Source organism: Mus musculus, chromosome 16 (genome assembly GCF_000001635.26).
Source record: "Mus musculus strain C57BL/6J chromosome 16, GRCm38.p6 C57BL/6J".
Taxonomy (NCBI): domain Eukaryota; kingdom Metazoa; phylum Chordata; class Mammalia; order Rodentia; family Muridae; genus Mus; species Mus musculus.
Window position 1 is genome coordinate 78799064 of NC_000082.6, and position 25740 is coordinate 78824803.

Here is a 25740-nt window from a genome sequence, read left to right on the forward strand (position 1 = left end):
ATATAATGGCCTCTTTTTCTATCAATTCATCTACTCAAATCTTACCATATGTAAGAAAGTTGAAATTCTATGTTCAGCTAATGTCTTCTAATGTGATTTCATATTCTAGTATCATCACCATCAAGAAACTCAAGGTGCAAATTCCAATGTTTTCAAAACAGGCAAAATGGATTCACTGCCAACATTGTCCTGTCACCTTATTATAGGTCAGAGTATTACATAGCATGCCACTTGACACTGCCACTGCCATTGAATTTTCATAGTTGCATGGTAGAGCAACTAGGTTTTTGTTTTTGTTTGTTTGCTTTGTTTTCTTTGTTTTGTTTTGCTTTTTTGTATTTGTCTTCCATCTATCAAAGTATGAGTTCAGGAGTTTCAGAGTTTTATTACTACTGATAGGACTTAGTAAATGCTGTATGTATCTGCCTCTTCATGTATATTAGATAAATATATATTGTTACCCAAATGGATTATTCTTAGTAAACAGTTGCCATCTTTTTTGTATGGGTATATAATGCTTTATTTAAGAATAAGTTTTGTAATCTAGCTCATGTATCTAATTTCTTTCCCCCCTTTTTTCTTTTTATTAGATATTTTCTTTATTTATATTTAAAATGTTATCCCCTTTCCTAGTTTCCCCTCCTAAAACCCCCTATCTCCTCACCTCTCCCCTGGCTCACCAACCCACCCACTCCCACTTCCTGGCATTCCCCTATACTGGGGCATAGAACCTTCACAGAACCAAGGGCCTTTCCACCCATTAATGACCATCCTCTGCTACATATGCAGCTAGAACCATGAGTCCTACCATGTATTTCCTTTGGTTGGTGGTTTAGTCCCAGGGAGCTCTGGGGGTACTGGTTAATTCATGTTGTTCCTCCTATGGGTTGCAAACCCCTTCAGCTCCTTGGGTACTTTCTCTAACTCCAGTTTACTTAAAACTATCATTTTGCATTAGCTTCTATTCCTGAAGATCCTTTGTGATAAATAACTCTTGAAGTAAAGATGCTTAAATTATTTTAATTGAAATGATTAATTGTCCCTTTTTATTGTCATTTTTCATAACTAAAACAAAACTATATATGTAAGATGGACTAAATTCAACATTACTAATAAGCATAGACTCTTTTTCTTTACCTTTAAGATCTGTTAATCTTATATATTTCCTTATGGTCTCTGGATAAGATCCATAAACTCCATTAAATTTTTATAAAATATGAGTATTCTGCTGAAAATGGTAATTAATTTGTGCAGTTTAAATATAAAGTTAGCATATTGTTGCACCGTTTTCTGGAAGAAAGCCCCTGTGCGTTAGGAGGGCTAATTAAAACACCGTGCCAATGTCTTACAACTCAAAAGCCACAAAACTTCCCTACCAACACATTTTCTCCTTCACTCTCAGTATATTAATGGGCTACCTTTAATGCCAAAAGGTCTATCCCTTTGATGTGACTGTAGAAATAACATCACCAAAGGCTAGAACATGGTTGAAATAGCTTAGAAATGAAGAAGGTTAGCAAAAGAGACCATACATGTAGATTAGAATGAAGTACCACCACAGCTAATGGCTGGATAGTTAGAAATTCCATTCATCACATCCATGTACATTTCCTGCCATCCCTAACGGTGATGCTTCCATTAGAGGCTTATTCATTTACCAAGTTTAAGGTGTCCATCAATTTAAAGTGGTTTCATTAATCTCTTTATGTTTGTTGTTTGACAGAAAGCATCATGGTCTCTCTCATAGCCACATGCGCAGTTTAATCATTAATTAGTGTATGTACAAATTCTCTCAGTTCCTTTCGGATGATGACTTGGTTTCTCTGAGGTATTATTGAGATGGGTAGTGGGCTGTCCTCGTTAAATGCTTTGAGCTTGATATCTAAAGCATCTAACTGAGGAATGCAGTGTGAAGTTCCAACTCTTTTCTGAGCTAGATTACTTATGGAGCAAATCACAGGATCATGGGTATTTGCAAAGCAATGGTTAAATGTCACTTACAAGTCTATTATTTTTTCTACCTCAGGTGTTATCTACACTGATTTTTGTATGCAAACCTGAAAATTAAAATAAAATATCTTGTGCTTCTTTGACATTTGGCAAAACTAAATGTGCTCAATTTGATCTTCATACAAATGCACTTCCCTGTTATAATCCAGCAGATAAAGTCTTCTCTGCAAATAATCCCTCAGATTACAGGGAACAGATATTATATATCCTTATGTATGAGTAGAAGTCTTTTGTTGAATGGTAGCCCATGTAAACATTCAAATATGCTCTTTATACATCTTCTACTGAAGACAAAAATTAACCTCACCGTTTGTATACAAAATCTGTATATGAAACCTACTGTATAGGCAATCTGTTCCACTGAGCCTCAGGTGGTTTATTTTGCTTCAGTGTACAGCCCTGTGAATTTCTCCATGGGTACCAAGTTCTATCCCCAGAGGGTCTGTGAAAGTAATATGTGGTATTTTGGTAATATTGCAATGGCCTAAGTAGAAATGTCATCTAGGGTCAAGAAAGAACTGATTCAACCATGTAAAGGGAAAACCAGGAACTAGCTATCCATAGGTGGCTTATAAAAGTCTGACATGTTCCTGAGGGTCTAGGCATCCACGTGCATTTGTGATATAGTGTTTAAGTTCAGGCAGTGAAGGCTAAGGCACGGTTGTAATTGCTTTGCCATGTCTTGAAGAGCAGACTTAATCCTCTCTCCCAAGAGCTCTGGGTATAATGACGATTCCTTGGAACCCATAAATATGCTTACTTATTTGGTAATGGGGGCACCACAGATATGACTAAACCTGAATAATCAAGTGATTACAATCTAATCACTAAACTACGTAAAAAATGTTAAAAACGACACACAAAGCATGCAGCCCTAGAGGTGACAAAGTATAAGGAACTTGGTTATCCTTCATACCCTCTAGCATGGGATATCACAGTGCTAGAAATTTGAGTCCAGCCCAGTGATTCAATGCTGGATTTTGATGACAGAACCTTTACGTTTGTGTTGCTTTTTGAGAATCTTGTTATAACCCAGGCTGGTCTTGAACTGCAACCCTTCTGATTCCGAGTCCCAAGTCCTGGAATTGCATGTACCAACATGCCACGTTCTCACACGCAGATTTAAAAGTAATAAGTAAACATGTCTTTGCTCATAGTCCATATAAACTAATTCATAGGAAAACAAACCCATTAAAATATTTGTATTCTTTAACAATTTTTCAAGGTATAAACTACACAAGGTATAGAATATATAAAGATATATGTTAGAAAACACAAAGTAGATTTATTGCAATATACTGACAATAAAACAATATGAAAAGGTAGTTAATTCTTAAAGTTAGGATTAAAGTGGAAACATTCTGCGATGTGCCTTACAGATCCAGTAGAATTCCTATCAAAATTTTGAATGGTATTTGTTTTTCAGTGTGGGAGTAACAAAAGGACATGCATATGAATAATTACAGAAAAGAGATTATACACTTACATTTATGACTGATCAATAATTTGACAGGAGAACAAAGATAATGCACCGGGCCATAATGAATCTTTGATCAGTAAACGATGTCAAATAGTAGGAGAATCTGCACCCTAATGAGATGGGAGTGCTGTCAAACTGTATGCAAAACTCATAGTTTGTAACAGAACTCACCAAAAGGAATATTAAGTTTCAGTGTGATTAACAAATTAAATTTGAACTGGCATGGCTACTCATGCTTTCAATGCTTAAAAATCCAACTTCTTAGGATTGCCTCAAGCTGAACTTGAGAACCTGTGTAAGGACTTTCCCATGTACAGAAAGCAGAAGGGCTTGTATAATATTATGTTGGAGATCCAGACCCTTTCAGAAAAATGTTCAGAACCGGCAGATTTACAGCTGTTACTGGCCTGGTGTCTGTCTGCAGCCTTTGACTAAGAATATACTCCGTCCACCATTAAGTAAAGTAGTTGGTCAGTAAGCAGATGCTATAGGATCTAGTCCTGAACTGAAAAGCCAGTAATATTATTAAAGACTCATCATGTTTTCCTTTGCTTCTTTAAGGCTTTTGGACTGCTTCAGTCCCGACATTTGTCTATCATGTATAATAGCTTTCAAGAGGGCATTTGTAGTGTGTATGTGTGCGTGTGCATTCAGGAGTACATGTGTATGTGCATGCATGCATATTTGTATATATGTGTTCATGTATGTGTGTATGCATGTCTGGTGTATGTGTGTGTGTAGGTGGAGGGGGTACACCTAGGTGCTCACCTATACGGAGACCAGCGGTTGATATGATGATTTCTTACTCAATTGATTCCTTACTTAACTTTTTTGATATGGAATCTCTGTCTCTTACTGAACCTGAAATGTACCATTCTGGCAACATTGACTGTCCAGCAAGTCTGCTTTCCCCTGGTCCCCACCTGTTGAGCACTGCATTTATAAATATGTGCCACAGTGCCAGGACATGGGAAGAGTTAGGTGGATTCTGAACTCAGGTTCTCATATTGAAATGGTAGGGGTTTTATTCACCAAGCCATCTACCCAGCCTTGTATTGTTTTCATTCCTATACAAAACTAAATCTTTAATATTTCTACTCTCATTGATTTTCCTGTTTCTCCTCATGGTGACAGTAACTTAAGCTTATTACCACAGAGACTGCTTTTATTTAGCTGTTGTTATTGATAGTGATACTGTATTGGAATCTTGATTCAAGCAAGGGAATATAAAAATAGTGATGTAAAGAATAAATGTACAAGCTAATTACATTAAGATATTGTTAAGTTTATTTAGGCATGCTATCATTACAGTGGTACATTTTTTTTAGAGTTCCTGTTTACAGAGATAAACAGTGGTGTGTACAGACAACAGAAAATGTTTCATAGTGTTTGTCATTGAGCTGTACTGAATAATGATCTATGTAAATATATGGATATCAATGTAAACGAATAAGCACAACTTCATAAATTTTAAATTTTTGAAATGAGTATATGGAGTTTATAGGGTATTTTAACTGCCTTAGACACTATTGCATATGCCAGCAAGATTTTGCTGAAGGGACCCTGATATAGCTGTTTTGTATGAGGCTATGCCAGTGCCTGGCAAATACAGAAGTGGATGCTCACAGTCATCTATAGGATGGAACACAGGGCCCCCAAAGGAGAAGCTGGAGAAAGCACCCAAGAAGATGAAGGGGTATGGAACAACAATATGAACTAACAAGTACCCCCAGAGCTCGTGTCTCTAGCTGCATATGTAGCAGAAGATGGCCTAGTCAGCCATGATTGGGAAGAGAGGCCCCTTGGTATTGCAAACTTCATATGCCCCACTACAGGGGAATGCCAGGGCCAAGAAGTGGAAGTCGGTGGGTAGGGGAGCAGGGCAGGGGGAGGGTGTAGGCAACTTTCGGGACAGCATTTGAAATGTAAATAAAGAAAATATCTAATAAAAAAGAATTAAAAACAAAAACAAACAAACAAGTTTATTCAAATTTTAAATAAAAAGGTTTGAATTTTTAGGAAAATCACATCTTTATTATCATTATTTTTAAAAATTTTTATTAGGTATTTTCCTCATTTACATTTCCAATGCCATCCCAAAAGTCCCCCATACTCACCCCCCCCCACTTCCCTACCCATCCACTCCCCCTTTTTGGCCCTGTACTGGAGCATATAAAGTTTGCAAGTCCAATGGGCCTCTCTTTCCAGTGATGGCCAATTAGGCCATCTTTTGATACATATGCAGCTAGAGTCAAGAGCTCTGGGGTACTGTTTAGTTCATAATGTTGTTCCACCTATACGGTTGTAGATCCCTTTAGCTCCTTGGGTACTTTCTCTAGCTCCTCCATTGGGGGCCCTGTGATCCATCCAATAGCTGATTGTGAGCATTCACTTCTGTGTTTGCTAGGCCCCGGCATAGTCTCACAAGAGACAGCTATATCTGGGTCCTTTCAGCAAAATCTTGTTAGTGTGTGAAATGCTGTCAGCATTTGGAAGCTGATTATGGGATGGATCCCCAGATATGGCAATCACTAGATGGTCCATCCTTTCATCACAGCTCCAAATTTTGTCTCTGTAACTCCTTCCATGGGTGTTTTGTTCCCAATTCTAAGAAGGGGCAAAGTGTCCACACTTTGGTCTTTGTTCTTCTTAAGTTTCATGCGTTTAGCAAATTGTATCTTATATCTTGGGTATCCTAAGTTTCTGGGCTAATATCTATTATCAGGGATTACATATTGTGTGAGTTCCTTTGTGATTGGGTTACATCACTCAGGATGATGCCCTCCAGGTCCATCCATTTGCCTAGGAATTTCATAAATTCATTCCTTTTAATACCCGAGTAGTACTCCATTGTGTAAATGTACCACATTTTCTGTATCCATTGTTCTGTTGAGTTCTTTCCAGCTTCTGGCTATTATAAATAAGGCTGCTAGGAACATAGCAGAGCATGTGTCATTCTTACCAGTTGGAACATCTTCTAGATATATGCCCAGGAGAGGTATTGCAGGATCCTCCAGTAGTACTATATCCAGTTTTCTGAGGAACCGCCAGACTGATTTCCAGAGTGGTTGTACAAGCTTGCAATCCCACCAACAATGGAGGAGTGTTCCTCTTTCTCCACATCCTCGCCAGCATCTGCTGTCACCTGAATTTTTCATCTTAGCCATTCTGACTGGTGTGAGGTGGAATCTCAGGGTTGTTTTGATTTGATTTCCCTGATGATTAAGGATGTTGAACATTTTTTCAGGTGCTTCTCTGCCATTAGGTGTTCCTCAGGTGAGAATTCTTTGATCAGCTCTGAGCCCCATTTTTTAATGGGGTTATTTGATTTTCTGGAGTCCACCTTCTTGAGTTATTTATATATATTGGATATTAGTCCCCTATCCAATTTGAGATAGGTAAAGATCCTTTCCCAATCTGTTGGTGGTCTTTTTGTCTTATTGACGGTGTCTTTTGCCTTGCAGAAGCTTTGCAACTTTATGAGGTCCCATTTATCGATTCTCAACCTTACAGCACAAGCCATTGTTGTTCTATTGAGGAATTTTCCCCCTGTACCCATACCTTCGAGGCTTTTCCCTACTTTCTCCTCTATAAGTTTCAGTGTCTCTGGTTTTATGTGGAGTTCCTTAATCCACTTAGATTTGACCTTAGTACACGGAGATAGGAATGGATCAATTCGCATTGTTCTACATGATAACCACCAGTTGTGCCAACACCATTTGTTGAAAATGCTGTCTTTTTTCCACTGGATGGTTTTAGCTCCCTTGTCAAAGACAAAGTGACCATAGGTGTGTGTGTTCATCTCTGGGTCTTCAATTCTGTTCCATTGGTCTACTTGTTCTTCACTATACCAGTACCATGCAGTTTTTATCACAATTGCTCTGTAGTACAGCTTTAGGTCAGGCATGGTGATTCCACCAGAGGTTCTTTTATCCTTGAGAAGAGTTTTTGCTATCCTAGGTTTTTTGTTATTCCAGAGGAATCTGCCGATTGCCCTTTCTAATTCGTTGAAGAATTGAGTTGGAATTTTGATGGGGATTGCATTGAATCTGTAAATTGCTTTTGGCAAGATAGCCATTTTTACAATGTTGATCCTGCCAATCCATGAGCATGGGAGATCTTTCCATCTTCTGAGATCTTCTTTAATTTCTTTCTTCAGATACTTAAAGTTCTTATCATACAGATCTTTGACTTCCTTAGTTAGAGTCACGCCAAGGTATTTTATATTATTTGTGACTATTGAGAAGGGTTTTGTTTCTCTAATTTCTTTCTCAGCCTGTTTATCCTTTGTGTACAGAAAGGCCATTGACTTGTTTGAGTTAATTTTATATCCAGCTACTTCACTGAAGCTGTTTATCAGGCTTAGGAGTTCTCTGGTGGAATTTTTAGGGTCACTTATATATATTATCATATCATCTGCAAAAAGTGATATTTTGACTTCTTCCTTTCCAATTTGTATCCCCTTGATTTCCTTTTGTTGTCTAATTTCTCTGGCTAGGACTTTAAGTACAATGTTGAATAGGTAGGGAGAGAGTGGACAGCCTTGCCTAGTCCCTGATTTTAGTGGGATTGCTTCCAGTTTCTCACCATTTACTTTGATGTTGACTACTGGTTTGCTGTAGATTGCTTTTACCATGTTTAGGTATAGGCCTTGAATTCCTGATCTTTCCAAGACTTTTATCATGAATGGGTGTTGGATCTTGTCGAATGCTTTTTCCGCATCTAACGAGATGATCATGTGGTTTTTGTCTTTGAGTTTGTTTATATACTGGATTGCGTTGATGGATCTTCGTATATTGAACCATCCCTGCATCCCTGGGATGAAACCTACTTGGTAAGGATGGATGATTGTTTTGATGTGTTCTTGGATCCTGTTAGCAAGAACTTTATTGAGAATTTTTGCATCGATATTCATAAGAGAAATTGGTCTGAAGTTTTCTATCTTTGTTGGGTCTTTTGTGGTTTAGGTATCAGAAGAATTGTGGCTTCATAGAATGAGTTGGGTAGAGTACCTCCTGTTTCTATTTTGTGGAATAGTTTGTGAATAACTGGGATTAGATCTTCTTTGAAGGTCTGATAGAACTCTGCACTAAACCCATCTGTTCCTGGGCTTTTTTTTTTGGTTGAGAGACTATTACTGACTGCTTCTATTTCTTTAGGGGATATAGGACTGTTTAGATCATTAACCTGTTGTTGATTTAACTTTGGTTCCTGGTGTCTGTGTAGAAACTTGTCTATTTTATCCTGGTTCTCCAGTTTTGTTGCGTATAGCCTTTTGTAGAAGGATCTGATTGTGTTTTGGATTACTTCAGGATCTGTTGTTATGTCTCCCCTTTCATTTCTGATTTTGTTAATTAGGATGCTTTCCCTGTGCCGTCTAGTGAGTCTGGCTAAGGATGTGTCTATTTTGTTGATTTTCTCAAAGAACCAGATCCTCATTTGGTTCATTCTTTGAATAGTTCTTCTTGTTTCCACTTGGTTGATTTTGCCCCTGAGTTTGATTATTTCCTTGCCGTCTACTTTGCTTCCTTTTGTTCTAGAGCTTTTTGGTGTGTTGTCAAGCTGCTAATGTGTGCTCTCTCTACTTTCTTTTTGGAGACACTCAGAGCTATGAGATTTCCTCTTCGAAATGCTTTCATTGTGTCCCATAAGTTTGGGTATGTTGTGGCTTCATTTTCATTAAACTCCAAAAAGTCCTTAATTTCTTTCTTTATTCCTTCCTTGACCAAGGTATCATTGAGGAGAGTGTTGTTCAGTTTCCACGTGAATGTTGGCTTTCTATTATTTATTTTGTTATTGAAGATCAGCCTTAGTCCATGGTGATCTGATAGGATGCATGGGACAATTTCAATATTTTTGTATATGTTGAGGCTTGTTTTGTGACCAATTATGTGGTCAGTTTTGGAGAAGGTACCATGAGGTGCTGAGAAGAAGGTATATCCTTTTGTTTTAGGATAAAATGTTCTGTAGATATGTTAAGTTCATTTGTTTCATCATTTCTGTTAGTTTCACTGTGTCCCTGTTTAGTTTCTTTTTCCATGATCTGTCTATTGGTGAAAGTGGTGTGTTAAAGTCTCCCACTATTATTGTGTGAGGTGCAATGTGTGCTTTGAGCTTTACTAAAGTTTCTTTAGTGAATGTGGCTGCCCTTGTATTTGGTCATAGATATTCATAATTGATAGATCCTCTTGGAGAATTTTACCTTTGATGAGTATGAAGTGCTTCTCCTTGTCTTTTTTGATACTTTGGGTTGGAAGTTGATTTTATTTGATATTAGAATGGCTAGTCCAGCTTGTTTATTTTCCATACCATTTGCTTGCAAAATTTTTTCCGGCCTTTCATTCTCAGGTAGTGACTATCTTTTTCTCTGAGATGAGTTTCCTGTAAGCAGCAAAATGTTGGGTCTTGTTTGTGTAGCCAGTTTGTTCATCTATGTCTTTTTATTGGGGAGTTGAGTTCATTGATATTAAGAGATATTAAGGAAAAGTAATTGTTGCTTCCTGTTTTTTTTTGTTAAAGTTGGCATTCTGTTCTTGTGGCTGTCTTCTTTTAGGTTTGTTGAGGGATTACCTTCTTGCTTTTTCTAGGGCGTGGTTTCCGTCCTTGTATTGATATTTTTCTGTTATTATCCTTTGAAGGGCTGGATTCGTGGAAAGAAAATGTGTGAATTTGGTTTTGTCATGGAATACTGTGGTTTCTCCATCTATGGTAATTGAAAATTTGGCTGGGTATAGTAGCCTGGGCTGGCATTTGTGTTCTCTCAGTGTCTGTATAACATCTGTCCAGGATGTTCTGGCTTTCATAGTATCTGGTGAAAAATATGGTGGAATTCTGATAGGCCTGCCTTTATATGTTACTTGACATTTTTCCCTTACTACTTTTAATATTCTATCTTTATTTAGTGCATTTGTTGTTCTGATCATTGTATGTTGGGAGGAATTTCTTTTCTGGTCCAGTCTATTTGGAGTTCTGTAAGCTTCTTGTATGTTCATGGGCATCTCTTTCTTTAGATTTGGGAAGTTTTCTTCTATAATTTTGTTGAAGATATTTGCCGGTTTTTTCATTATTATAATTATTTAAGTTTTTTTTTACAGTCCAGTCATTATCTCTCTCTCAGTCCACCTTCCAACTATTCCTCATCCCATTACTCCTGTTTCCAAGAGGATATCCCCAGCCCCCCACATCCCACTAGACTCCTCCCCCCCCCTTACTGGGACCTCATGTCTCTCGAGTGTTAAATGCATCTTCTCTCACTAAGGCCAGAGCAGTCCTCTGCTGTATATGTGCTGGGGGCCTCATAACAGCTGGTATATGCTTCCTGGTTGGTGGTTCAGTGTTTGAGATATCTCAGGGGTCCAGGTTAGTTGAGACTTCTGGTCTTCCTATGGGTTACCCTCTTCCTCAGCTTCTCCCAGCATTTCTCTAGTTCAAGCACAGGGTTCCCAGCTTCTATTCATTGGTTGAGTGTACGTATTTTCATCTGGCTCTTTCAGCTGCTTGTTGAGCCTCTTGGAGAGTAGCCATGCTAGGATCTTGTCTGTACGCACACCACAGACAGCATTAATAGTATCAGACCCTGGGGCCTCTCCTTGATCTGGATCCAAATCTCCCCTGTCATTGGACCTCCTTTCCCTCAGGCTCTTCTCCATTTTTGCCCCTTCAGTTCTTTTAGACAGGTATAATTATGGCTCAGATTTTTCACTATGGGATGGCAACCCTATCTTTCCACTTCATGCCTTGTCTTTCTGCTGGAGGTAGACTCTACAAAGTCATATATGATATTGAGAAAGAGAAAGTCAATAAACAGCATTGTAGGCATATGTCACTGAGTGAATGTCTGTATCCTTCATGTGCTGAAAATCTAACCCTCCAAGGTGATGGGATGTAGAGATGGGGTCTGAATGGTGATTAGGTCCTGAAATGGGTATAGATAAAATTAGTCAATTTGTAAGAAGAGACATAAGAGTTTCCTCTCTCCTCTTAGCCTCCATGGAAGACACAATGAAAACTGGTCATCTGCATGTAAGGAGAGAATACTTTCACCAGACCCAAGATGGCCTGGTAACTCGACTTTGCATTTAGACAATCTATGAGACATTGTAAAGAAGATAGGTTATAGAAGTATTCAAAGGGAGCATCTGTAAGACATGAAATCTATATATGAAAATATGCTGATATATATCATCTCATAGATACACTTTCAGAAATATATTAGCTATGACTCCTAAAATTAATTTATGTAAAATTATTTTTAATATTTTTGTGCTTGCTACTGATACTCTCATAAAATTTATTGTATATTTATTAGACTAAATCACTCTTCAAGTCTTTAGAAATCAAAGTACATTCTTTATCTACACAGCATGAGTCCACTTCATAGTTCACTATTGTACTTATTGAACTTATTTTTATATATTTTCTATAAATTTATATAATTATATGAATGTGTTTGAATACATTTAACAAACAAATAGGTTTTATTTCTTATTGGAATTTGTCCAGTGCTACTGAATACATATTCAATAGCAACAATATCTATTAAGTTTACTTAATTATAGAAAGAACATGATTGTGGTTTTATTTTAATAAAATTCTGCAGTATTAAACATATTAAGAGATATAATTTTATTATAATAAAATTTGATCTCTTTATTAATCACCAAATATCTGACAAAGGAATTTTTTAAAATCATGTGCCATCACTTTGTGGAATTGCTTTTGGTCTATTGCCCTGTTACTGCAATTGGAACCTGACATTTTCTATGACAAGCCTTATTAATTTATAGGAATTTTAGTCCTTCGCCTAGCATCTGTTCTAAACGCATTGCAGTAGAAGGGCCAAAGGGTTGGAAGGAAGTGTAGAAGGGAATAGTTTAATGCACTTAAGGAGAGAAAGTGATACTGCATAACCAGAGGAAATCCCGTGAATTTGAATAATAGACGGCAAGAATTCTTGAGTTCTTTAGAAAACTACTGTCCCCTTAATAAGACTTGACACCTGGAAGGGACTTTCACAGATATCTGGCATTACCTTACCTTCAACAGAACTTCAAATAAACCACTTTAGACACAAGGAGAAATGCATTAAAATCTCTCAGCAAGAGGATGTTCATTAAGAACTCCCATTGGGCCACTTATCCGTTGGGAAATTACATTCAGTTAAGTTTCTGATAATACAGAAATGGTGTGATCTTCCTGGAATGTGACTGATGAATGCCTGACAGTTATGTTGGATAGATGCATGTGCACGTGTGTTTTGTGTGTGTGTGTGTGTGTGTGTGTGCAATACCACCCTAGTATTCTCCACTTTGTTCACATGCCTGTGTCTCTCTGTAAAGATGTGTAAGAGCAAATCCTAAGAGAATGTATCCTCTCTCTCCCTTTATGCTGAGCTCACTTTATCTGTAGAAGCCAGAAGCCCACAAGCTTCTGGTGTGTCTCCTGTCCTGACCTCATGTTTACCTACTAAGCCATCTCTTCACGCATGCTTTGAAAGAAAATGCATTAGGATGGTGCTCACAAGAAGTGTCTCTGCGGACTATTTTCCTTCAGCAGAGTGAGGAAGATCAGAGAGAAAAATGATATCTATGTACTAATCAGCACCCTAGCCCAGCTTAGTTTCTGTTTTAAGAGATTAAATCTATGGATGATGATATATAATACAAGTATTTACTTAATGCCTGTCAATTTTAGTCTCCTTATTTGGAAAACAGTAATACTACCCCTGTTAGAAGGTTATTTGAATGGCTAAATTGATTTTTGTTCCATGTCAGGAACATAACAGAAGTGATTATCAACTGTCTTTGGCTTTTGTTATTATCCCTGATACACTTCCACCCCTATGGTGCTGGTAGGGCTGACTCTATGTTCTCTATGCCTTTGTGTGTGACTAGAGCAGTTCTTGCACACCGAAACAGAATGAGATGCTTTGTGCGTCAAATAGAGGCTATGGTGGATCTACATGGATAAAAAGCAGCTTGAGAAAGTCGCTGTGTCCACAAGGCTGAATCCTGGGAACTAGCAGCCCACCCTTAGAATGGAGATGAAATCTGTCAGAGGGGCATAGCGCAAGTGCCCTAATGGATTGGCCATAGTGACAGGTGTTGGCCAGTCTCTCTGAAAAGAATCTGTTCCTCAAATTAGCTAAAGAGAACATCAAGTTCAGTTCTGAGAAGACACATGGTGTTGCTCCCAGACTCCAGCTTAGCAAAGGCTTGGCTATTACTTGAGTTACACAAATACAACTTGCTTCACAGAGAATGTTGCTTATCTCTTGTTTTCAGGTTATGATTATTCTGTTTTAATTGACACATACTAATCATGGAATATATTTACATAATATGTAGTATAATAATTTAATGCATGCCTATGATGTTCTGTATGTGCATGTGTGTGTGTGTGAAAAAGTGGGCATGTATATCCATGACACATGAGTGGAAGTCATAGGGAAAGCTCTGCTATCAGTCTTTATTTTCCGATAGTTTTGATTCAGGGTCTCTCTTTTATTTGATTGTCCCATGTACACCAGGGTACTTGGTCCATAACCTTCCAGGGGATTTCCTTTCTCTGCTTCTCAACTTGATGTAGCATAGAGATTACAGATGTGCACCATCTCATGTGGCTTTATGCAGGTTCTGAGGGTTTGAACCCAAGACCTTACATTTGTTCAGCAAATGCTTTACCCACCAAGCTATCTCTCCAGCCCTGCCTAAAATATTTTATATGCTTAATATATCTTTCAAGTGTAAAGACAGGTTGAGATTGTGTAATTTTTTTGTTTTTTTTTAAATTAGGTATTTTCTTCATTTACATTTCCAATGCTATCCAAAAGTCCCTCCATACCCTCTCCGTCCATTCCCTTCCCCGCCCCCTCCCACTTCTTGGCCCTGTCGTTCCCCTGTACTGAGGCATATAAAGTTTGCAAGACCGATGGGCCTCTCTTTCCAATGATGGTTATGCCGGGGCCTAGCAAACACAGAGGTTGTATAATTTTTATTGATCATTTTATTTATTTACATTTCAAATGTTGTCCCCCTTCCTGGTCTCCCCTTATTAAACCTCCATGCCATTCTCCTTCCCATTTGACTCTAAAGGGGTGCTCCTCCACCTACCAACCTACTCCAGCCTCACCGTTCTTATATCCTCCTATGCCGGGGCATCAAGCCTCTATAGGACCAAAGGCCTCTCCTCCCACTGATACCAGATAAGGCAATCCTCTGCTACATATGTAGCTGGAGTCATGGACCCATTCATGTATACTTTTTGGTTGGTGGTTTAGTCCCTGGAAGTTTGGCAAGGTGGGGGTGGGGGTTTCTATTTGTTGTTCTTCCTATGGGGTTGCAATCCCCTTCAGCTCCTTCAGTTTTCCCCTTAACTCTTCTATTGGGGTCCCCAGGCTCAGTTCAAATGCTTGGCTGTGAGTATCTGCATCTGTCTTAGTCAGATGCTGGCAGAACCTCTCAGATGACAGCCATACTAGGCTTCTATCGAGGAGCACTTCTTGGCATTAGCAATAGTGTCTGCAGATGGGATGAATTGCAAGGTGGGACAGTCTCGGGATGACCTTTCCTTCTGTCTCTCATCCATTTTGTTTTCCCTACATTTCCATATGTGTTCTTTTGGGTCTTGGTTACCTCACACAGGATGATATCCATCGATTTGCCTGGAAATTTCATGAAGTCATAGTTTTTAGTAGCTGAGTTGCACTCCATTGTGTAAATGGAGCACTTTTTTTTTTAATCCATTCTTCTGTTGAGGGACATCTGGGTTCTTTCCAGCTTCTGGCTATTATAAATAAAGCTGCTATGAACCTAGTGGGGCATGTGTCCTTATTACATGTTGGAGCATCTTCTGGGTATATGCCCAGGAGTGGTATAGCAGCATCCTCAGGAAATACTAAGTCCAATTTTCTCAGGAACTGCCAGACTGATTTCCAGAGTGATTGTACCAGCTTGCAATTCCACCAACAATGGAGAAGTGTTCCTCTTTCTTCACATCCTTGCTAGTATCTGCTGTCACCTGAGTTTTTCATCTTAGCCATTCTGACTAGAGTGAACTGGAATCTCAGGGTCATTTTGATATGTATTTCTCTGATGACTAAGGATGTTGAATATTTCTTTAAGTGCTTCTCAGCCATTAAAGATTTCTCAATTGAGAATTCTTTGTTTAGCTCTGTTCCCCATTTTAAAATAGGGTTATTTGGCTCTTTTGTGTCTAACTTCTTGGGTTCTTTGAATATTTTTGGATATTAGCCCTCTATTGATTATAAGATTGGTGAAACTTTTTTTCCCAATCTATACATTGCTGTTTTGTCTTATTGACAGTGTCCTTTGCCTTACAGAAGCTTTTAAATTTTATGAGGTCCCATTTGTTAATTGTTGATCTTAGAGTCTGAGTCATTGGTGTTCTGTTCAGGAAAACTCTCCCCTGTGTTCAAGGCTCTTTCTCACTTTCTCTTCTATTAGATTTAGTGAATATGGTTTTATGTGGAGGTCCTTGATCCATTTGGACTTGAGCTTTGAACAAGGAGATAAAAATGGATCAATTTGCATTCTTCAACATGCAGACCACCAGCCGAACCAGCACCACGTGTTGAAAATGCTTTCTGAATGATTTTGGCTTCTTTTTTTTTTCAAGTGGCCATAGGTATGTGGGTTTATTTCTGGGTCTTCAACTCTATTCTGTTGATCAAATGTCTGTCTCTGTACCAATATTATGTGTGGTTTTTTTTTTTTTTTGGTTTTGTTTTGTTTTAATCATCACTATTGCTCTGTAGTACAGCTTGAGGTCAGGGATGGAGATTCCCCTAGAAATTCTTTTATTGTTGAGAATTGTTATCGCTATCCTGTTTTTTTTTTCCAGATGAAGTTGAGAAATTCCTTTTCTACATCTTATCAAAATCAATCTACAAATTCAATGCAATCCCCATCAAAATTCCAACTCAATTCTTCACTGAGGTTGTATTTTTATATGCTGTATTTACTGTATTTACTACCAGCTCACACTGCTTCAAAGAGCACTGTAGACTGGGTGATTTAATCAGCAGAGAGTTATTCCCTAACAGCTTTGGAAGTAAGGATTCTGAGATCAGGGAGTTTTGGTATCTGATTTTTAGTGAGACTGCCCTTCTTAGACTACAGATTTCCACCATCTTTCTGTTTCCTCACCAAGTGGGAAAGAAGGAGAAAGGATGTACTATGGTATCTATTCTTATATGAACAAGAATGTTACCAGATGGGGCCCTTAACTCATGACCTAATTTTCTTGAGTACATTTATCTAATTTTCTCAAGAATTACCGACTACTACAGACATGTGAGGGAAGGGAGGCACAAACATTAATTCAACACAATGTCTTGAAGTAATAAGATAAGACAAAATGTTTTATAGACAGTGCCCCAAATTATTTGAAATGTGGCAATATAAATCTATTCCCTTAACTCTGTTTTACATTGTGATTCATAACTCTTATTTAATATATCAATAATGTTGGATACATCATATTGGCTAGAATAAAGAGTTGAATTTGCAATCCGGAAAAATTACTCCTTTTTTTCCAGTCATTTCCATCATAAAATATTAACATATAATATTTAATCTTCCATTGTCTCTGTTTTAAAATAATTTAGATGTTTTTCTTCAGTAATGATGAACAGAATAGGACTTAGACCCAACGTCATTACTGGAGATGCCTCCTAGAAATTTCCCAGTATTATTATGTATTTGTGGTGGCCATGGCAACAGGGGCTTTGCAGTGGTTTCTCCACCTTCATTTTGGTCCTTTATTGACATCATTGACACAGTTCTCTTTTTCTTTCTTTACTCTGTTATCTTCCCTCATTTAGTATTAAAACATTTGAAGAAAAACTACTTCTCCCACTTAGAACGTTTTTTTTTTTTTACAAAGGACATTTATTTATTTATTTTTCATTCTTTTTTTTCTTTAATATTTTTATTACGTATTTTCCTCAATTACATTTCCAATGCTATCCCAAAAGTCCCCCACACCCTCCTCCCCCACTCCCCTACCCACCCATTCCCATTTTTTGGCCCTGGCATTCCCCTGTTCTGGGGCATATAAAGTTTGCATGTCCAATGGGCCTCTCTTTCCACTGATGGCCGACTAGGCCATCTTTTGATACATATGCAGCTAGAGTCAAGAGCTCCGGGGTACTGGTTAGTTCATAATGTTGTTCTACCTATAGGGTTGCATATCTCTTTAGCTCCTTGGGTACTTTCTTTAGCTCCTCCATTGGGGGCCCTGTGCTCCATCCAATAGCTCACTGTGAGCATCCACTTCTGTGTTTGCTAGGCCCCGGCCTAGTCTCACTTAGAACTTTCTTGTCAACAATGAGAACAGTACTAATATAAAGGTCTAAAAATAAATATGTGGAAGGAGAATTAGCTGTCTACTTACCATAAACTTTCTGTTGGAGTTCATACTTTATCTAGCCACAGGCTTTTAACCATAATAACAGTTACATAATATACAATATGTTCACACATACACATACAGACTCACACAGAGATAACACACACACACACAGACACACAGAGACAGACAGACAGACAGACACAAGTGTACACAGTATGTTACTTTAGGAGCAGTAGTAATTTATGATTAGTCAGCATTCTGAGAATGACCCGTAGGTGCTCAGCCCTAAGGTATCTGTGTCACCTCACCTTAGACCCAGGGAACATTGTGGAAGAGTGTGGATGACTGTAAGAGAGGTTCAAATGGAAGGCGTGAAGTGCTCCATGCTGGGCATGGCATGACTGTAGTACCACAATCCCACTGCAGGTGTGGTTGTCTGTCTGCACAGATGTATACACCTGGGTAGGAAAGGGAGAGAGACTGGCTAGGAAGGAGATCAGCCGAAGAAACAGGGAAAGGAGGGATGAGGGGTGGGCTTGGTCACAGTACACTGTATACCCGTATAAAATTATAAAATGTCAAGAATTATTAAAATGTCACAAGGGTATCATTTTGTCCTTATTATTTGCCTAACTGCTGCATGAAAAAAAAAGATAACCCAAGTTAGCCCTAGCGATTTTTTTTTTTTAGAAATGTAATGAAACTCACGTTGACCAAGGAAATGTAAGAAAAAAGAATACATGGCAGAGCAGAGTGTATATTACAAAGCAGCTTTGCAGGTTTCTGGGGGTTTATTTATTATTTGTTTATTTCTTTTTTTTTTCTAACAAAAAACAAGGCAGTACTTTATATGGTGGTGTTTCTGTGGTGTCTAACGCACAGAGGGACACTAATGAATGGTGGGAGAAGTAAAGCTTTGTTTTAAGGGGCTGTTGGTTAGTGGTGGAGGATTTTCCCTAGCATCTGAGAGTCCTTGGCTTTGATCAGACACCACAAAGAAGAAATATTTTAAGGTATTAAAGAAATTAAACAGAAATGAACATATGCTCCCACACAAAGCCATACAATTAAATAAATTAAATATTAGTTTTTTAATCTAAATGGACTTTATTGCTTAATTTTTAAAAATGTATTTTTATTTATTCACTTTATACCTCAATTGATGCCCCCTCTCATGATCTATTCTCCATCTTGTTCTTCTCTGAGCAGAATGGGCCCCCTGGGTATCATCAAGTCTTTGTTGAACAAGGCACATCCTCTCCCACTGAGGCTGGACAAGGAAGCCTAGCTAGAAGAACATATTTCACAGACAGACAGCAGCTTTGGGGGATAGCCCTGTTTCAATGATTCAGGATCAACATGGAGGTGAGAAGCACACCTGCTACATATATGCATGGGGGCTGGGTGGGGGTCCACATATGTTGTCTGGTAGGTGGTTCATTCTCTGAGAGCCCCAATGGTCCAGGGCCCAGGTTAGTTGATTCTATTGGTCTTCCTGTGGAGTTTCTATCCCTTGAGGAGCCCTCAATCCTTCCCCTAGCTTTCCTAAGAGTAGTCAGACTCCAACCACTGTTTCCTTGTGGGCCTCTGCATCCATCTAAGAGTAGTCAGACTCCAACCACTGTTTCCTTGTGGGTCTCTGCATCCATCTAACTCAGCTGCTAGGTGGAGCTTCTCAGAGTACAGCTATGCTAGACTCCTGTCTGGAAGCATAACAGAGTATTATTAATAGTGTCAGGGATTGGTGCTTGCTCACAGGATGGGTTTCTAGTTGGGCAGGTGATTGTTCAGTCTCTTTTGCATCCCCTGTCCCTGCATTTTAAATGTAATATTAGAGAATATAATATATTAATCAGTACAGCATGGCTTGAGCATACACATGTTCTACTTCTCTCCTCCAGCCCCCTTCAGACTCTCCTGTAGTGTGTTCCTCCTCTTTATGTCATATCAAATTCGTGAGTGCAGCAGCAGTGTCATGTTCAGAAGAAAGTCTTGCAACTTCCAGCTCTCACATTCTTTCCATCCCTCTTCTGCAGTGTTCCTGACCCAAATGGATAGGCATGATACAGGTATCCCATTTAGGCTGAGCACTCACATGCACCTTATTCTCATGTATGACATCCCAAATGATTTCCCTTGACTATATGTTTTGCTCTATTGTTCTAAAGGGAACAAATACATGGGTGCTTCAAGTTATATCCTCATGCAGCATCTTTCTATAACACAGTGATAGAAAGGAGACCAGACATAAAGTATATAAAATAGTTGGCTTGATTTTGTGTACAAGTCTGAATGTAAGGTGTACAAAAAGGGCCTCCCATGATTTATCTTCTCTATATGGTTTGTCTCTTACACAATTAAAACAAATGTATGAACTACTTAGCTATGTATCAGGGATTTCTCTTAAGATATTTGTTGAGGTATGAAATATCCCAGCACACTGATATGTAATAACAGAATAATAACAATACATCAGCCAACAGCACATCCTTATAACAGAAAAGACATGAGTTTACTGTGCAGTATTATGTTAATGTCTCTTATAAGATATAGATTTGATGGAGCACCTGCAGCCTTCTTTATCTGTAGAAGGTGGAGGTTTCTAATCTGAGGGCCCCTCAACTGTAAAACAAACTGATTGCATGTTATGTCATGTATGAAAATACCCCTCACCTTCCTAATAAAGTATCAATTTTCACCCATATACAATTTATCTTCTTATGTTCTTAAATGTATCTAGAAACTTTCTTTGTCATTGAGAATGATCTTTAAGTAGAATATAAACTCCATGCATTGATGAACATCCATTCCTGTGCAGGATAAAGAACACACCATTCTGTCATGTCCATTTTTGTGTGCATACATCTGTATGATTCTTTAATCCTTCATGATGAGGTTAATCATTGCTGTATAATGGAGGTGAGCATCCACCTTCCCCACTGATCATCCTGTGTTTATATTTGATCTCTGCTGTCACTATAGCTTGTGGTCATCTTCACTGCTACTGTTAAATAATGGCAACCATATTTTATAATCATTACAGTAAAGGATGGAGGGAGCGTGGAAGGCACTATCACCCATAGTAAGACATCTATGACACTTCCTCTTAAGGTACTTTGTTTCTCTTAAAGAATGAGGAGCCATCATCTTCTCAAAACTTGGCTAATGCTTTAATAATTGGTCAATTATTCATAGATCTTGCCTTTTGTGGGTTAGGAAGAAATTGCTACTAATTTTTGTCTATTTACCAAACAGGAGAGTTGCTTTAGTTTGCAAAGAACCAAGGCCAAAATTTTTTTTAAAGAGGAAAATGTAACATTTTTTGTTAGCCTGGCTAATAAGTACTTCTTCCACTGTCAGAAAGTAAATTTTTGTCATAATTGAGAATACAAAATCTGTTCTTTTATGAGCTACCCAAACTATGCATGAGTTAGAGAATCCACACCTAGTACAAGCAAATCGCTCTTTCTTTGTTTTATTGAAGATTGGTAGTGTCAGATCTGATCAGGGTCTTTCATTGTTATGTAAAATGGACATTTCATTTCCTCCTCTTATACTTACACTTAATCAAGTTTACAATTTGCCCTTTGCCTATCATGTTAATTTAATTCTCTGTCGTTTTCACACATAGCCTCTCAGTTGGAGTAGAGCTGGTTCTAATTTCTTATAGTGTCCCATTATAGTTTCTTGTCCTTTTTGATTTTCATAAAACCCCATTAAAAGAAAATCTTAGGGGAAACTCAGAATAGAGAACAGATAAAAAATGGGCAGTTTTGTAGAAGCAAGGTGGTGACCCACACTCCACTCGGCATTCCTCTGGACACAGCTCAGACTGTTGTGTTTCTATCAAACTGTATCTTTTTACCCTTTGCTTTATCTGGCCTATTTTTCTTATATCAACATTCATCTTCCTTGAAGTCTTTTTTTTTTTTAACCTGTACTGACCATTGAGCTGACAATGTTGTAGTGCAGTACATCTACTACAGTAAAATACTCTGCTAGAGGATATTGCTCATTAAAGCAGACTTGGAGACTGGTTAAGAAAAGATGCCTTTTATTTTGTGTCCCTTGTGCCCAGCACAGTTTTCACGTCATGGTATACCATATGTCTTGCAGAGTGAGCTAGTGGATGAGTTTCTATAACACTGTATGTGTTTTGATGTACACCTTGTACATCTCATTCATATGTTAGGTACAGTTACTGAAACATCAGCCAGTTTTGATTCTCCAGCATTCCTGCAGTGAGAGGAATTGAATGTATGAATAATATTCAAACATCTGGGTTTGATTAGGATTGATTTTTATTTATTTTTAAATAAGTGTGTGTATGTGTGCATGTGTTGTGAGAAAGAGGGAGGGTAATATGTTTATGTCTACTTGTGTTCACATGTATGAGTGGGAGCATGAGCACAACATTGTCTAGTGTGAGGAAGTCAGGAAACTATGCTTGTTGGTCCCAGCCTTCTACTTTGAGTCTGGTTCTCATGTTTTGCTGCTGTGAAGTAAGCTAGCTAGTTCGAAAGTTTCTGGAAGTTCCCCTGTCTTATATCTCATTTTCCAGTAGGAGGGCTGGGATTAAAACGTTATTGTGCAGAGGTCAGTGGTTGCCCTAGGGATTCAAACTAAGGTCTTCGTACTCATATGGCAATCACTTTTACCCACTAAGCCATCTCTTTAGACCATGGTTCACCTTCACTCTTGGTAGTATTTTTATTTGCATAAAACTATGCTCAAAATTGTTGATGCTTATGGACAACTTACAATTTGGAATGATGCTTAATTTACTGTTTATAATCTCTTTAAAATAACTTCCAGAACCATAAAGTTTAGGAATGGGGAACGCCATCTCTTTGGTGAACGGTAATTGCCATTCTAAACTGAGTTATCACAAGCATTCCACTAGATTGTGACAGGGAAATAAATATTGGTTACAAATTACATTTTAATTTAATAGCCAATCTCTCTATTTTCTTTGTCTCTGTAAGCTTGTGCATGTTGTGGTGGTCTCTAATATTTAGACTGTTTTAAGATTAAGTTGACAGAAAATGAAATTCCCTCATCCCAAAATTAGGGTGTATTATAATAAGCTCACATATATATGACATGCATTGATTGATATTCCCTACATAACTAAAACAAGAACATTTTCCAACATATCTAATAGTTTATATTTAGAATTATATTTTAATATAATAGTCCAAGAATTATAGGCAGGCTAATAAAAGTCTTATATTCTGCAGTATAGTATAAAATTTCTCTATTTTATTTAACTCACACATTTTTCTACATTTTAAAATTTGTTTACATTTAAGCCAAAATGGAAAAATGTTTGAACCATCTTTAGCTAAAATATGTAACCTTAAATGGGTATAGATAATCTTCCACTAATTCAATAAGCAAGTTTATTATTTTTGTATAATTTACAAGATTTTTTAAAGCCCAATTGTATTACCTTAGTAGAGGTACCTCCATTCCATGTTCTTTGGTTTAAATAACTATCAATTAAAATATGACAAGGTTTTCTGTTATCATATTTATAGTCATCTTGATGGAGATTCATTTCATTTACAGAATTATATTGATCCTGTGAGTTCCTAAAAGGCACTTGGAAAGAACAGTAATGGAATGGATGGGTGCGTCGTCTTGCAGATCAATCAGCGAGAATTTCGTGGATTGTAAAGCGAGGGCAAATTTACCGAGGTCAGCATCTTTTTTCCTGCTGCTCTTTCTGGAATTGCAGCCAGTGCCTATTAGGCCTGGCTGCAGACTTTCTGGAACAGGGTGAACATGGGCACAATGCAGAAGAGTTTCTTGGCAGGGAGCTGCTTTCCTTTAACTGCTTTAATTCCTCTGATTGCATTAGATGCAGTACATCTCTGATGAAATGCTCTCAGCCAAGACCTGAGAATATATCAAATAGGAGCTGATGCATCTTATCTGAGCAGGTTACTCCTCTGCAAATATGGGCACTGAAAAACTTCAGTGCAGTTGCAGTAGGAAGTAAAAGCTAACAAACAGTTTCTGTAATATTTTGTTTTCCCCTAATGGTAGCAAATGGTAACACCTTGCTTGTGTGTGTGTGTCTGTGTGTGTGCCTATCTGTGAATATGTGTAAGTATGTATTTTTGTGTGTGCATATAAATGTAACAGTCTGTAATTATGTGACTTACTGCACATACACTGTGTGTTAACATCCCAATTAACCCTCATAGATATATAGGTTCATATATACTCATCTGTATATGAACGTAGTTGCTCATCATCACTGAAAACCTATACAGTGATTTTTTACATTCTGAAATTACATGTATATTAAGAAGAGTTATTGTTTGATGGAGAATGAGCCCCATGAACTAATATATTTGGTTATGTGGTGGCCCAGTTTGGGAAGGATTAGGAGGTGTGGCCATGTTGGAGAAGATGTGTCACTAGGGGTTTATCTTTGAAGTTTCAGTTGGAGGTTACTGCTCCCAGCTGGCTCCCCATGCCTCCTGCTTGTGGAATATGATGTAAGCTGTCATACTTACTCACCTGCTGTCACACTCCCTACCATGATGGTCACGGACCTACCCTCTGACACTGTAATCTCTAAATAAACTATTTCTGTAAAGTGCTTTGGCCATGGTGTCTTATCACAGCAATTAAAAAGTAAGACATTAATGATGAACTGTACCAAAGTTCTATATCATAAGAGTGAACAGGGAGAAAGGACACTCACTCCATAGCCTGCTGAAGACACACTTGATGCTATGGATCAGAACAAGTGATAGACTAAGAAACCAAATGCCATTCACCAATGGGAGTGATGTAATTCTCTCCACTGGGGTAATGCTATGAAAGTTCTGTGGTATAAAATTTATTATTTGTACTTGTGTTATATTCACAATTTAGGTAGCCTGGAAGCAAAAATATGTACTAGAGGAACATGAATGTAATAGAAATTGGTTTACTCCAATAAACCTAATTATGGTGCCACAGCTGCATGCAATCTTCCTTGTTTTCCTCAGACTTCTGTGGGATTTAGGTATCTCAGTAGTTCCATTCAGCAAACTCAATTAAGACTGGAGTAGCTGCAGATTTCTGCACAGGGTTTTGTAGCTAAAGTTACCCAAGAAATGCCACTGTCTAGTCTAGGTGATGAAGGTTTTCTGCCTGTATTGTCATAGTGTTTTTTTCTTCATTTTATTTTTTGGCTAATTTAAAAAAGGAACAGGCCAGAACCCCCAGAGTTCCCGGGGACTGGACCACCAACCAAAGAGAACACATGGAGAGACCTATGGAGCTAGCCACATATGTGACAGAAGATGGCCTTGTTGGATATCAGTGGGAGGAGAGGCCCTTGAGCCTGAGGGTGTTCAATGCCCCAGTGTAGGGGAATGCCAGGGTGGGAGGATGGGAGTGGGGGAGTGGGGGAGCACCCTCATAGAAGCAAGAGGAGGGAGAATGGGGTAGGGGGTTTCCAATGGAGAGACCTGGAAAGGGGAAAACATCTGAAATGTAAATAAAGAAAATGTCCAAGAAAAAAAAATAAAAAGAATGCTATAATTAAGTACCCAGAATTGATGAGAGCAAAGATGGGAATAGGTCTGGAAAACTGTACCAGTATTTTATGAGCACATATCTAGTAGTCAGGATGACTGAAGAAATATCCCATGAGCCACGGTGCTAAAAGGGTTCTTACCCAATTACATTAATTACAGTAAATTATTTCTCGATTTTTACTTCATTGTTCCATTCCAACTCCTCTTACTTAAATCTACAGAAAACTAAATGCCGTGTCTCTACTTTTCTTGCCTTAGCAGACTAATTGAATGAAAATGACTCCATTTCTAGGAAGAAGGCATCTTTTTGTAGTCTGCTCTGGGAACACTGTTCTA